Source organism: Macrobrachium nipponense, chromosome 39 (assembly GCF_015104395.2).
Source record: "Macrobrachium nipponense isolate FS-2020 chromosome 39, ASM1510439v2, whole genome shotgun sequence".
In the NCBI taxonomy this organism is placed as follows: domain Eukaryota; kingdom Metazoa; phylum Arthropoda; class Malacostraca; order Decapoda; family Palaemonidae; genus Macrobrachium; species Macrobrachium nipponense.
The window spans coordinates 31,994,239-32,006,668 of record NC_061099.1 but is presented as its reverse complement, the minus strand read 5'-3'; the positions used below and the strand labels follow the sequence as shown (position 1 = coordinate 32,006,668).

Sequence of the window (12,430 nt, the reverse complement as noted above, 5' to 3'; positions counted from 1 at the left end):
GGAGAGGCCTGATGTGTAGTCTTCCCAGGGAAACAAACTTTTCCAGAGAGGAAATGGTTCCCAGCAGACTCATCCATTCCCTCGCCGAGCAAGCTTCCTTCCCCAGGAAGGCCGAAACTCTCTCTAAGCCTTGCAGCTGTCGTTCCTGGGACGGAAACGCTCGACAAAAAGCCACTGAATCCATCTGAATCCCCAGATACACGATGGACTGTGTTGGGGTCAGATGCGACTTTTCGAGGTTGACCAGAAGTCCCAGGGACTTCGCCAAGGCCAAAGTGAAGTGAAGGTCCTTCAGACACCTTTCTTCTGACGATGCTCTGATCAGCCAATCGTCGAGATACAGGGACACTCTTATTCCTGCAGAATGTAACCATCTCGCTACGTTTTTTCATGAGCATGGGTATACCATCGGAGCCGTGCTTAACCGAAACAAAGGGCTCGGAATTGCCAAACTTTGTCCCTAGCATAACCTCAGAAAACTTTCTTGAAAGAGGGTGGATAGGCACGTGAAAGTATGCGTCCTGTAGGTCCAAGGACATCATCAGTCGCCCGGATCTTAAGGCTCCTAGAACCGACTGATGGTGTTTCCATCTTGAATTTTTTCTTTTCTACGAAAAGATTCAGGCTGCTTACGTCCAAGACTGGAACGCCACCCGACGACTGCTTTGGTACCAGAAAAGTCTGTTGTATTATCCTGGTGACCCCAGGTCTAAGACCTGCTCCACCGCTCTTTTCATGATCATTTGATCTAAAAGATCTAAAAGAACCTGATGCTCTCCCCTTGATACGACGGGGAAAGATCTCTGGGAGTTCGTAGAAAGAGGAGGAGGGTCCACAAAGGGGATCTTGTACCCCTGTTCCACTATCTTGAGGAACCACGCATCTGTATCTCTCTCTCTCCACGCACCCGCAAAGAACTTTAGCCTGGCTCCGACAGGCATCTGAAGGACTTTCTTCTCACTTAGAGGATTTAGGTTTGAAGGAACCTCTTCCTCTTGCAAAGTCCTCTCCCTCGAGGAGCAGCTCTCGAGGGAGGCGCGCTACGAAAGGGTTTAACCTTCCTAGGAGGTCGTCCAGGACGACGACGTGGTAGGGACTGCGGGACGTCTTGAAGACTGGGCCAAGAAGATCCTGGGTAGCCTTCTCTTGTAGGCTCACTGCCAGGTCCCTTACCATAGCCTGGGGGAAGAGATGGCTCGAAGAGGTGCAAAGAGAAAGCTCTGCTTTCTGCGATGCAGAAACAGACCTCGCTGTAAAATTGCAGAAAAAGCGCTCTCTTCTTGAGGAAAGCAGTGCCGAAATGAGACACTAACTCTTCCGAACCATCCCTGACGGCCTTGTCCATGCATGACAACACATTGGACAGCTCCCCCAGACTCAAAGAATCAGGACTCCTAGATTGAAGATCCAGGACTCCTAGGCACCAGTCTAGGAAGTTAAAGACTTCCAGAGTCTTTAACAGCCCTTTCATGTGATGGTCGATCTCCGTTGGTGTCCATGAAATCTTAGCGGACGATAAAAGGGATCTCTTCTGGGCGTCTACCAGACTAGCAAAGTCCCCTTGGGAAGAAGACGGGATCTTAACTCCTACTTCAGCTTTGGTCTCATACCAAATGCCGCCTTTCCCACTGAGTCTTGAAGGAGGAAGGGCGAAAGTCGACTTGCCCTGATCTTCACGTTCCATCCAATCCTGCAATTTCTTGAATGCTCTCTTAGTGGACAAGGAAGTCTTCATCTCCACCACTTCCGAAACCTTGCCCGACTTCGAAGACGAAAACTGAGAGGGAGGAGCTTAGGAGCTGCAGGTTGGAACTTCTCACCAAACAAAGAACGTAAAAGACGAACCAGCACCTTGTAGTTGGAAACCGACGAAACTGACGGCTGTTCTTCCTCCACTGAGTCCGCCGGACTACTAAGCTCTCCTTCCTCCCGAAGAGGCAAAGGAGATTGAACCTCTGGAGAGGGCGTGCGCCCAACGGGTCTAGCCTTCAACAAAGGCTTTCGAGGAAGACTAAAATCAGCCTCTTCAAAGCGACCGACCTTCTGTCGATCTTTAGAGCTCGAACAACGAAGAGCGCCTGACCGCGCTGCGCGTCAAGAGAGGTTACTCTTAGTCTCTCTCGAGGAGCGTCCTTACGTTTCACGCTCAAGCGTCCAGCTTTCGCTTTCAAAGCGTCCCTTCTGAGCGCTCTCGAAAGCCTTCTCCACAGGCAAAGCGTCAAGCAAAACATCCCGACGATAGTCTTCCAAAGCGTCCTGCCGAGCGTCTTCAAAAGCGTCCTCCAAACAGGCGTCCTGTCGAGCGTCCTCAAAGGCGTCCTGACGTGCGGGCGGAGACAGAGACGAACGAGGAGACGGAGAAGGAGACTGCCTCGTCCTCTTGACAGGCAGTCTAGCGTCCTTCCTACGTTTAGGCTCAACTGCTGCTGGGCGAGTCTTCCGAGCCATTAAGGCCGACAATTTGGTCTTGAAGCGACGCAAGAATACTCTTCGTAGGTGAAGAACCGAGAGGAGGTGAAGGGCTGCGCCTGCGAGAAGACGAGGGGCGGGGGACGCCTTCCTTCCTTCTCAGGTACAGCAACCTGCCTCTCGAGGCGCGAGAGAAGCGCTTCTCAGCGTCGTCCTCGGACGACGTCCTACCTCACTTCTGAGGAGGAAACGCGTCATACGACGCAGGCGAAGACCGCAACGAGAGCGGAGAGAGGGGACGTAAAGCGTCCTCCCTAGGAAAAGTCCTTTTCAACGGACAAGAGTCACTCCGAGCGCTCCACCCCATTGCGCGAGGAGGGCGCCTCGGAGGCGACGAAAAACAGTCCTATTTAAGTGGATTGCGGAGCCTTGAGCACCGCTCCTTTGGCAGCCTGGGAAGAAGCAACAGGTCCTGCCGAAGGGACGCCAGATCGGTGGGGAGCCCCCGGTAACCTCTTGCGGCCTTTCGACAAATGCCCCACTCCCTGAGTTCTGGGAGTCCGACAGAGGTCTAGACCTAGAGGCATTATGGGGCCGATCTGACGCCCCACCAACAACACTAGGGGCACGATAACACACTTTACTCGAGCCGTTTTCAAGGGCCAACACTTTGGACTCTAGAGTGCGTAATGACTCTAGAATCAGAGAAAGGGCATTACCTTCTCCAGACACAGAACTAGGGCCCTCAGGCAACAACACAGGATTAGGTGAAGCAAATTCTACTGGTGTTAGAATAGGAGAAATGTTACTTCCCTTACCTTTCGTAGAACCGCTCTTGGAGGAAGCCCTCCTGATCCTATCGCGCTCCAACTTACGCCGATAGGATTCATACACCTTCCATTCATCCTCAGTCAAAACTTTTGCATTCAATGCAACGATCAACCAGCAAACAAACATGCCCCCTACACCCCATACATACTGTGTGGGGGTCTACCGATGATTTCGGTAGCCTCACCTTGCAATCACTTCTCACACACACTCTGAAGCTCACTGAACTTGATCCCGACATCACGTTCATAGAAAAGCCAATCCAAAATCCAAAAAACAGTCACTATCGCGTATGCCAATCCAACCAATCCAGAGTCAAAACCAAAAGTCAATCCAGATACTTATAAACGAGTCAAAATCCAAAAATCCTGGGCGGGAGGTCTGTAAACAGGTGTTTACCGACCGGCGACAGAAAAAATATGAATAGAAAATGGGAATGGTTCCTGATATCCGCCTCCCAGCGGCGGGAATGGGTACTACCACCTGGCCGCCCACTGCGTGTGCCGCGAGTTTTGAAATTCTGTCGGACTTCGGAGAATACAGCTATATATATATCTGCCAAGTAAGTTTCATGAACAAACTTCATTTTAATAATGAAAATTTCATTTTTATTGTAGTGTCTTACCGAACAATTATAGAGCTGATTACACATTTATGGGAAGGTGGGATTCAGTGGACCACTAGTATTTTCAAATGGTTACATTTATTGCAATACCAGTAAACACTCAAGGTGTCTGTTGTACCTTACCTTGTAAGAGAGCTACAGCAGACTGTTACTGCCTCTGGTCGGTGCTCTTCTTACTATTGTAGAGGAATTGGAATTTGACCAAAGTTAGCCTCTACAGGAGTGGAATCCTTCCGTAGTTCAAGCGAGTCAAGGCTGACTGACGGAGGATAGAAATTCAATCATACAAAACATTTGTCACCAACACCAGATTTAAAAACATATATACCCAACCATTGTAAAATCTGACCTAACAGACTGGTGAGTATCCCAGGTACTCAGTACCCCAGCTTCCCTTGAACTCGACAACCTATTCAAGGTGAAAAGTTAGCATAGAGGTGACGACCCCTGTGCCGTTTCTCCCAACACCATGCCAGAAACCGCCACCGGACCTAACGTTTTACAATTCTCGAAAACCGTTTCTATCTCTTTGAGATAATGACTCGCAAAAACCGAATTCGATCTCCAGAACGTGCTCTGAAGAATCGAAGCTAAAGATAAATTCTTTCTGAATGCTAAAGAAGTTGCCACTGCTCTAACCTCGTGAGCTTTAACTCTCAGAACGGAAGATTGTCGTTCTCAGGACTGCGAGTGAGCTTCCCTGATAAGCTCTCTAATAAAGAACGATATAGCATTCTTAGAAAGAGGACGAGAGGGATTTTGAACCGAGGTCCAGAGCTTAGAAGATTGTCCTCTAATACCCTTAGTGGCAAACAGATACTGCTTAATAGCCCATGACTGGACATAAGAGCCTTTCTTCCTCCTCATGTCCAACCAAATCAGATAAGTTCCTTACCACAAAACTCCTCGGCCAAGGATTAGAAGGATTCTCATTTTTGGCTAGATAGGTCAAAGATACCGAAAATACAGCATTGCCTTGAGAGAAACCGACTCTTTTGTCTATAGCGGTGCAATTCGCTGACACGCTTAGCAGAAGCTAGTGCAATAAGAAAAAGTGCCTTCTTAGTCAAGTTCCTGAGTGAAGCCGACTTCAAAGGCTCAAACGGTGGCCCCATGAGGAACTTTAAGCACCACATCTAAGTTCCAAGCCACTGTATCTTGCGGGAGCTTAGTGGTTTCAAAAGACCTAATGAGGTCCGACAGATCTGAATTGGAGGAAATATCCAAACCTCGATGTCGAAAAACCGAAGAGAGCATGGCTCTATATCCTCTGATCGTCGAAGGAGCCAGTTTCTTAGAGTTCCTAAGAAATAGAAGAAAATCTGCTATTTCTGTTAAAGAGGTCGCAGAAGTAGAGACTTTAGCACTTCTACACCACTCTCTGAAGATTCTCCACTTCCCTTGATAGAGTTTGTTAGAAGACTCTCTCCTACAACGAGCGATAGCTTCTGCAGCTCTTCTTGAAAATCCTTTCGCTCTGACAAGATTCCGGACAGTCTGAACCCTGTCAGAGCTAGAGTGGACAAGTTTTGGTGGAACCTCTTGAAGTGAGGTTGTTTGAGAAGCCACTTCTCTGGAGGAAGAAGTCTGGGGAAGTCTACTAACAACTGGAGAAGGTCCGGGAACCACTCTTTCCTGGGCCAAAAGGGAGCGATTAACGTTAGTGTTACATTGCTGTGCGAAATGAACTTGTTCAGCACCTCTCTTATTAGACCGAACGGAGGGAATGCATAAGCTTCCAGACCCGACCAATCCAACAGCATTGCGTCCACCGACCAAGCTAGAGGATCTGGGACTGGAGAACAAAAGAGAGGAAGACGGTTGTTCCTTGATGTCGCGAACAGGTCTATTGACGGTCGTCCCCAAAGGCGCCAAAGTTTCTGACAAATCTTGGTGTCCAAAGTCCACTCCAGAGGTAACAGGTAACACTTGCTGTTGACGACTTAACTCGTCCGCCAGGACGTTCATCTTTCCCGGAACAAATCTCGGGACTAGCTGAACCTTCGCTTCGTTTGACCACAGGAGGAGATCCTTGGCTACTTCGTACAGAGAGAAAGACTGAGTCCCCCCCTGTTTCCGCACGTACGAGAGAGCCGTGGAATTGTCGGAATGCACTGCCACTACTCGACCTTCTACTAAGCTCCGAAACTGTCTGAGCCCCAAGAAAATTGCTAACAGTTCCTTTACATTTATGTAGAACTTCTTCTCCTTCTCCGACCAAGCTCCTGAAGTCCGTTGATTTCCCAGTAGGGCTCCCCAACCTGTGTCCGATGCGTCGGAAAAGAACTGTAGGTTCGGGAGGATGGGTCGTAAATCTAACCCTTCTTCCAACCTTGCTCGAGAGAGCCACCACCTTAGGTCCTCTTTTATTTGATCTGTGACAGGAAAGGTAATCGAGTCTGGTTGTGTCTTCCTGCACCAAGAGGCTCTCAGGAAAAACTGCAGAGGTCTCATGTGCAGTCTTCCCAACGTCACAAATTTCTCCACTGACGTCAATTTGCCCAGGAGCCTCATCCACTGATTGGCAGAACTTACCTTTTTGTCCAAGAACTCCTGAACTGTCTCCAGACAGCCTTGAACCCTCTTCGGGACAGAAAAGCCCAAAAAACTTGAGCATTCAGAATCATCCCCAAATAAAGGATGCTCTGAGATGGAACCAACTGGGACTTCTGTTTGTTGACCAGAATTCCTAACTTTCTGGCAAGATCCAGAGTTGTTCCAAGGTCCTTCATGCACCGACTCTCTGATTCCGACCGGAGAAGCCAATCGTCCAGATAGAGGGAGATTTGTTCTTACTCCTAATATGTGCAGCCAGCTTCCTATCGGGGATAGAACCCTGGTGAAAACTTGAGGAGCGGTCGCTAGTCCGAAGCAAAGCGCCCGAAACTGAAACACCTTGCCTTCGAACATGAACCTCAGGTACTTCCGAGATTCGCGATGTATCGGAATGTGAAAATAAGCGTCTTGCATGTCCAGAGAGACCATCCAATCCCCCTGTCTGATGGACTCCAGAACCGACCGGAGTGGTCTCCATATGAAATTTTGTTTTCTGGACATGCAAGTTCAGGGCGCTCACATCCAAAACCGGCCTCCAGCCCCTTGATGACTTGGGAACTACAAAAAGGCGCTTGTAAAAGCCTGGAGGAAAATCCCCTTCTATCTGTTCTATCGCTTCTTTGAGAACAAGCGCTTCCACTTCTGCGGCTAGCGCCAGAAATTTGTCTGAGCCCGGAGAGTATGTCTGGAATGGAATTGGCACAGGTGAGAGCGAGGGAGGTGAAATGAGAGGAATACGATAGCCGAACTTGAGTACTTGCACTACCCAGGCTTCTGCTCCTCTGTTTTTCTCATTCCTCCCAAAACAGAGCCAGCCTGGCTCCCACTGGTGCATGAAGAACCGAGCTTTCATTTGGAAGGTTTGTTAACCTTGGCCGAGGCCTTAGACTGAGGTCGCAAATTCGACTTCGGCCGAAAGAAGCGTTCTTGGGTTTTCTCCCTCGAAAAGGCACTTGGGCCAGCGAGAAACCGAAGGAACAGTCTCCACAGGAGCTTTAGGTCTCTTAGTAGACTGTGCCAGTAAATCCGAAGTAGATTTCTTATCTAGCGCAGACGAAAATTGACAACACTACATCGTCTGGAAAGAGGTTATCTTTCACAAAAGGAGCAAACAAGAGAGCAGACTTCTGTTGGGAAGTAACCCTTTTAGAAGCAAAGGAGCACCAAAGTTGCCTTTTCTTAAGGGTACCAAAGGCGATGAGCGAAGCTAACTCATCACATCCATCCCTAATGGATTTGTCCGCACAGGACAGAACACCAATCCAATCCTCCGCTAACTCCTGAGAAAGAGAAGGACAGTCTTCGATCTTGGCCGCTAAACCGCCAATAGTCCAATCAAGGAAGCTAAAGACTTCCAAAAGTTTAAATTGATTCTTTACAACGTAGTCCAACTCAGGCGCTGTAAAGAAAACTTTCGCTGCGGCGAAAGCCGATCTTCTAGAGGAGTCGATTAAACTGGAGAAGTCTCCCTGGGAGGAGGCAGAAACTCCCAGAGAAGGAGCTTCCCAGTTACATAAAACCTATACCTCTTACGAAGCAACTTAGAGGGAGGGTAAGCAAAAAGAGCCTTCCCTAAGTCTCTTTTCATAGACATCCATTTCTCAGTCTCTTTCAACGAATGTCTAACCGCTTTAGATAGAACAAGTTTTGGGAGGAGAGGGTCTGAAGTTTTCCTCCTCATCAAAAAAGTCGAAGTTGGGGAGCGCGGAGCCGCTTTCTCAAAATAATCTGGATAAGATACCAGAAGAAATCTAAGGAGACGTGAATAACACGAGAGGTGATGTGAATCCTCCTCCCTCTACTTCTTCTTCATTCTCCGATACCGCCGAAGAAGTAGACGGAACTACAACCGGATCTGAAGGTTTCGAACCACCCTTGGACTCATTCATCCAATTGGTTAACATCTCTAACTGCTTGCGCAAAGGCGCCAGAGACGAATCAAAAACAGTTAACGTAGGCTTGGAAGAGCCTAAATGTTCAGCAGGAGGCGGAAAAAAACTACTTGCGCCTCGCTCGGAGCCGCCGAAATTCGAGGCGAAACAGGCGCATCAGGCGTAACAGACGAAAAGCGCCTAAAGAAACACCCTTAGAACTGCTAGCTACAGCGCTAAAACCACAATCTCTACTAGTAGATGGAGCCGAAAAAGGCACAGATTGAGGCGACGAACGAGCCACTAACGGCCGCGGCGCAACCCTACTCTCAGGCTCCTTATACCGCTTGACTGGAGGAGGCGAAGAATCGGCGCCTGAACGCCTCTTCAAGGGACGCGAAACGGCGAATCTCGCCAAGAGCGCCGCGCGACCGGAGACGAATCGCTTGAATCATTCGAAAGGCGTCTGACCGCAACACCTTTCCAACGCTTAACCGAGCCCTGTTGAGGCGCAACAGGCTCAACAAGAGAGGCGCCTGTCTGTGGGCAAACAAATCCCGATCGACTCCCTTGGACTTCCGGTATGTCTTCTCCCCGGTGCGGGGGAGCTGGACAGTGACCTTTGTCTAGGAGACGTGTCAGGACAGACAGACGCACCCTCAACTACACTCTTAACTGAAGCCGCTTTCTCCAAAAACGTCTTAACTGAATTACCAAGTTGCAAAACCGTATTCGCTAGTACCGAAAATTTCTGATCTAACCTCGATTCCAGACTGGCAATGGTGTCAGAAGAAACTACACGGGAAGCCGGAGAAGTGGGATTAGTAGGAGGAATAGGAGGTGTAGTTAAAGGAGACATAACAATTTGAGGAGAAACAGAAGGAACAGATGCATCGCAAGACGAAGCAGAGCTAAGTCTACTTTCCCTAAGCGCTGCTTTTCTAATTCTGTCTTTAGCTAATTTCTCCGAGTATGAACTAAAAAACTTCCATTGAGAATCAGTCCAATCACTACACTCGTTACATGTTCGATCTGCTGAACAAACCTGTCCCCTACACTTAACACATTTAGTGTGAGAATCATACTCTAACTTGGATAATCTAGTTTTACATCCTGAGATGCAAAACCTAACTCCCGACGGACTAGAATCCGACATGGCAACGCCTAAATAAAAAGCAAAATAACAACAACGCCAAAAAAGAGTACTTCACCAATTCCGAAGATCAAATCCACAAGAAAAAAAAGCGAAGCAAAGTCATCCAACCGCACCGACCACCGATGTTCACCGGACGCCGGCAGGAAAAGAATTGGATTCACCTGGGCAGTTGTACCTGGTTCTCCCGCGAGTGGAGGGAGATGACGTCATCACCACCAGTGTTGGCGGCGCCGACGCGCTAAATTTGAATTTAGTATCCTGCCGCTCGTGGAAATCACGGCTCTATAATTGTTCGGTAAGACACTACAATAAAACAGCAAATTAACACTGTTTTTTTGCCATCTTTTCTTAGTTTGAAGAACATCTCTTCTGTAGTATTCATCTAGAAGATGAGGTCATTTTTCTGTTTCATAACATCTGGAAATGAAATAAAAGCTATTAATTTAATTTTATGACAAAAATGCTACACGTACTAATAACAGATGGACTGATTCCAATTAAGGATGCAGAGCCCATTATCGTTTCTATTAAGATGCAATAAAACATTGACAAATCAAATTGTCTAAGAACTTACTGATACCTGTCATCTAGACCCTTCAAACATAAAAGAACTGAAAGTACTTTCATTACAAATAAGTTTATTTAGATTACCAAATCACAAAGGACTATAGTTCTTAAATGAGGTGACAAGTCAAACAAATAAGCACAGAAAATAGAGAAGGAAAGGCTGAAGACTAAATGGAAGAAGAGTAAACGGCAGAAGGCAATGCAGGTGCGAGTTGAAGGTGCAGGTAAATAAGGAGCAAGGAACCTTTACTTCCATCAACATAGTCAGGATTCAACTTTCATAGAATCAGAGGTACTATTCTTAAACTGGCCAATGACACCCCAAAACACCTGATCAAAAATCATTTTGGAATTTCTGCTTCCTCTTCTCAAATCACTTCTTATTACCCTATACATACTCCTCGACTGCCATCTAGTCTGTGTTGCTCAAAGCCTCAGTGAGGCTCTTGGGTAGTAACATCGTCATCTTTATCCACCTATACTGTAACCTGACAAAGAACTAGCAGATACTCTCAGGTGAAGCTTCAAGAACTGTGCATGCATTCAGGTCATACCTTCCATTGTACAGCAACTTATTCTAAGCATCAGTATTGGTAATAAAAAAACTGAACCATCATCATCTTTTACCTTGCATGTCATAGTTATGCTTTAGTCCAATGGCTAGAAAAAAAAGGTGTGGTGTTAGGAGGAAAGAACTTAGCCCAATTCACTTGGGATACCTAAGAACATTGTAATGCAAATCAAACAGGGTTATTCCAACAATGAATTAGTCCTCAAGAAGCCTAGTGTTGCATGATATTGGTTCATGGATATACTATACAGACATGTAACCAGACTTTCTCATCTCCATGATACGGGGCCTTATTCTACAACAGATGAACCTTACAGCTTGGCCATGCTTTATGGGCTATAAAAATTCAGTTCCTTCCCACAGACCGACAAAGAACAATTTTCTTTCTGTCAGCATTGCTAGACTCCAACAGAATCTATCTATACAATGGGTAAATAATTGGCAATGATGTGGATGTGCTGTCACTAAAATGTTGGGTAATGTCAAAGGATGGCTCAAATTTTCTAAAAAGTCTCAAAGGAAATTTCCAGTTTTTCAACCTGAGGTCTTGGGTAACAGTGATGTCTTTATTATATGATTTCTTTGTAAGCAATTCACCGTTATTCCGCAATATGCAACTTTCTTCTACACAGCAGTAAGAAACCTGTCCCTTACGGATACAATCATTTGCAGTACTACTGTTATTCGAGACACTACTCATCATTGAGAGATGCCATCAGTCTCACGGTCAAATCTATGATCAGTGATCAATTCACATCTGACAAGGTTTGGGTGTGTGTAAAACAAGTTAAAAATGTCAAACGGCAAATCAATCATGTTTCCTTACCAGCATTTCTTGGTTTGAAGAACTTGTCCTCTATTTTGTAATATTCAGACTAGAAGTTGAGTTTCATGACATCCTGAAAAATAAAAGCTATTAGTGGCATTTGAAAACTATAAAAGACTCCATTCCATTAATCATCAATAATATCAGATAACTTAAAAAAATTAGGTCTGTGATAAAAATGCTATTACAAAAAAAAAAATTCAGTTTAAGGATGCAGTGTAAAATGGCCGCTATATATTAAGATGTAATAAAACAGTGACAAATCAAATATTTTAGGACTTACTGATGCCTGTCATCTAGACCTCTCAGATATAGGTCAGTTTACAAAATCCCTTGGTAAAAGTGCAAAATGACAAATTTTCTAAGACAATTTGTATTTTTCATAGCTACAAACCTGAGGCCTTAACAATAGGATCATTTCTAGCACTTAGCTGGATCCAGTTAAAAAGCAGATGAAAGCAAAGAATCTTGTGATGTCTGGCAACGCATGCATAGATCGGGTGAAGAGTGGTCAAACGCCGATCATCTATGCCAGTCTTTCCCAACTCAGGATGACTAAACAAAAAGAGGGGCGGCCAGAGGTGGGCAGTATAACGATAAGACCTCAGGTTTGTAGCTTTGAAAAATACGAATTGCCTTAGAAAATTTGTCATTTATTCATACGCAAAGAAACCCTCGGTCTTAACAATAGGATAGACTCATACTTGGAGGGAGGTATAAGACATCCTAGACCGGTTGGGGGCCTACCCGCTAGTCCAGCTCTCAAAAGAAATAGTTCTTGGAGAGGGACTGAAGCCCGTTGAGAAGCTAGATACGATATTGTCATGATACAATAAAGTTTTATACATACTTACCTGACAGATATATACTTAGCTATAGACTCCGTCGTCCCCGACAGAATTTCAAATTTTGCGGCACACGCTACCGGTAGGTCAGGTGATCTACCGCCCTGCCCTGGGTGGCAGGACTAGGAACCATTCCCGTTTTCTAATCAGAATTCTTCTCTTCCACCTGTCTCCTG

At 46.3% G+C, this 12,430-nt stretch overlaps 1 long non-coding RNA gene across 3 annotated transcripts in view; it reads right to left on the bottom strand.

The window, feature by feature from the left end:
* The window catches only part of LOC135210275 (uncharacterized), a 78,476-nt gene that overhangs the window by 15,514 nt on the left and 50,532 nt on the right, over positions 1-12,430 (bottom strand). For 2 of the 3 annotated variants that reach the window (XR_010313480.1, XR_010313482.1), the window contains exons 2-3: positions 11,410-11,482; positions 8,899-9,862 (exon numbers count right to left, since the gene is read on the bottom strand). This is a non-coding gene — a long non-coding RNA (uncharacterized LOC135210275). Of the gene's footprint in view, positions 1-8,898; positions 9,863-11,409; positions 11,483-12,430 lie in introns of those variants that run through there. The other variant, XR_010313481.1, reaches the window with a different exon arrangement.